A 3,116-nucleotide genomic window follows, 5' to 3' on the forward strand; every position below is an offset into this window, starting at 1 on the left:
TGAACGTTAGCCACCACCCGAATAAGGTAAATAGTACATATACAAAGTGAAGTAATAGTTTGGTAAATAAGGCTATTCATAAAGAAAACCTCGATTTATATGATGAGAAAGCTTTAAAATGGCATATTTGTTGATTATGAAGCATTTTAAATAGATTTTTTATAAATATCGTTACCTTAATTTACAAGGGCCCTAACCAATACTTTTTTCGAAACTGCGTTTTTTTTCGCAGAACTTGGGAGGAGGTATTAAAGTACACCTTCAATTAAAATTTTAAAGTGCTAGTACCAAAAACAACGGAGTTACCAACCCCTTTTTAAAAAAGCTGTACCTGTTTTTGATACTCTTTTTAAAATGTTGTTTGCTTCTCCTGTAAAATAAAAAAAATTTGTTAGTTAGGGCCTTTGTGAATTAAGGTAAAGATATGTACATATTACGATAGTACAACCAGTGATGCCAGATTTCTGGGATACATTTTTAAGATGTGGGTAATTGAGGGATTTTTTTCAGATTTTCGTGGGTAATTTAACAGAGAATGTCTGGCATCACTGAGTACGACCTATACCACTACATATCGATGATACTCTGCCATAATGGCACCAAAAAATAAAAACTCGGGCAACTGTTAAGTGGCTCGCGTCTCTAACTCTTGTCTAATCCATGTCAAATCCTTACTACTTACTGTAATAATCTTTAAGTAAGTAACTTAACTAATGATTAGATACGTATTAGAAAGGACTAGAGACATGAGCCACTTAACAGTACTAAGGAATTTAATTTGTTTTTTAATTGTGAATTGCCGCACACGAGGTACCCACATCGAGGTACTTAAGCGGGTCCTTTTAAGTACCCAACCCGCCTATGTACCTCAAAAAGCTGAAATTTTTCGTGAGGTACTTAAGCGGGTTTTACTGTATTGACAAAATATCTGTGGTCATAAGCAATAACCGCTTAATCGAAATACCTAAATTCGAGAAAAAACGTTTTGAACATTTGGGGCGTATGTGAATCGGTAGCAAAGTTCTGTGGCGAACGCTGGTGACTGATATTTTTACTATCGTGAGACAGTTTTGCCAATCTGCTGAGTGAATTGAAATCTTTTGTAACAGCAGTAAATTTTTGACAACCGCAGAAAAAAATACTGTAAACTGAAGTGAAATAAATATAAAAAAAAAATCTACCATCATTGATTACAATTCATCAATTTAAGCTTTTGATCAATTTAATTTTAATCAACTAAAGCTTTTAAAACATTAAATAAATTTGTTTACAAGAAATATTTAATATAGTGTAATACTTCTTAATTTTTGCCACCAGAGGCCGCATTTCCTACTATTTCATTGTTTTTACTTAAATTTGGGCAAACAAATTATACACGTCAACAATTTTTGCAGTTGTAAAAATTTTCTATACATTTGTCAAAAATTTCACTAGCCTCATGAACTAGTGAAATTTTATTCACCTCATACTTGTCAAAAATTTACTCGCAGCGAACTTTGTTACCGATTCACACCCGCTCTTGGATTACAATCCAAACCAAAACATGTCCATTTATATCTCTTTTTAGATAGCCTAGCTGGCGAGATGGGGATTTTACATACAGATGGAATAGAAGTTGCAGAATACGATAGTCGACTTAGGCGGTTATTGCTTATGGCCAAAGATATAATCCTTCGATTTTAATGTTTTAAAACCACAAATATATATATATATATATTTAGGGGATTCCCTTTAACTCATAAAGTCTTTAACCTTGTACAACTGGTAAGTTTACGACCATAGTTGCCAACTTGGTGCTTTAAGCACTAGATTTAGTGCTTTTTGTATATGAAAACTCCAAAAGAATAGGTTTAGTGCCTAGTGCCTTTTTTAGTGCTTTTTTCTGAATTCGTATTTCTCATATATAGTTAAAACATGAAATAAGTTGAAATATTTATCGACTCTTGTAGATTTTTTGGTGCTGAATCCAAATCTGGCTAATTGAGGTTATAGTTAAGGGATTCCCTTAAGCTCGTAAAGTCTTACAACTGCGTAAAACTCGTAACTTTACAAGGCTTTTATGGGAACGCGAGAAAAGGTGTAAATAATTACGTAAAGTGACTGATCAGGCAGGATTTTGTGAAGTAATTTTTGTTTCGTAGTATTTTCCATAACACCCCGCCATCTTGTCTCTATCGCTCTTGGCTTAGAAACAATTAAAAATGCCGAAAATTTTCAAAAAACCTAAATTAATACAGCTAGTGGATGAAATTCATTCATTTTATTCGCTTATAATTTTTTTCGTTTATTTTCATTATTTTACCATACATTTTAGTACAGAAATTTCGGCCTCTCGGCAACACTAAAGTTTACGAGGTCGTTTGCGCATCAAAATTTGTCTCGTAATTTTACGAGCGACTCGTAAATAGAGCTCCATCAAATTTTCACAGTTGTCTTACGAGGCTCGTAAATTTACGAGCTTTACGAGGCTTTTACGAATTTGAGGAAAGACCACTATTATGAAAATAAAAATTTTTTTGCTCATTTCTACTTAGGGCATCATTTAGTATTAAGAGCGAAATACACAACACAAGCGGCTTGACAAACCAAGCGAAATTTCCCTTTGCTTCAAGCCATTTGTGCTGTCTATGGGGTGTTTGAAGGTTTGACAAACCGCTTGAGGGAAATTTGAGCAAAAAACCAAATTTTTTTGATTTTCTGGCCGCCATGTTGACGTTTGATCCAACCGCTTGCGATGTGGATGGTAAAATCGCCTCAATTGCAACTGATATTTCACCAAGTGAAGACGTAAGGGAGAATAATGGTAGAAAACTAAAATGTTTTACATTGTTAACCGAAAGAAAACTAAAATTCTGTGCTTGAACGACTCATGTTTGCATGGTCTATGGCAAAATGGGAAAAGTATGTTTGACAAGCCGCTTGTGTGGTGTATTTCGCTCTTTACTCGTCCCCTTTAAATTTCATTTTCAATTGTTGCGATTCGATTTTTCTTTCTCGTGATATACCAGTTTTAATGTGCAGTACTTAGCTATTACTTCGTAAGCATGAATCATAATAGCATGGGTAGAGGCTATTCAATCGTTATGAGCGAAAAAGTTTTGTATATTGATTTATAC

At 33.9% G+C, this 3,116-nt stretch overlaps 1 protein-coding gene across 1 annotated transcript in view; it reads right to left on the reverse strand.

The window, feature by feature from the left end:
• Positions 1–3,116, reverse strand: part of LOC118743992 (mucin-19) — an 86,488-nt gene that overhangs the window by 69,859 nt on the left and 13,513 nt on the right. The gene's annotated exons all lie outside the window — the stretch shown is intronic.

The sequence above is a fragment of the Rhagoletis pomonella genome, unplaced genomic scaffold (genome assembly GCF_013731165.1).
Source record: "Rhagoletis pomonella isolate Grant_MI unplaced genomic scaffold, Rhpom_1.0 Rhpom_scaffold_00007, whole genome shotgun sequence".
Taxonomy (NCBI): domain Eukaryota; kingdom Metazoa; phylum Arthropoda; class Insecta; order Diptera; family Tephritidae; genus Rhagoletis; species Rhagoletis pomonella.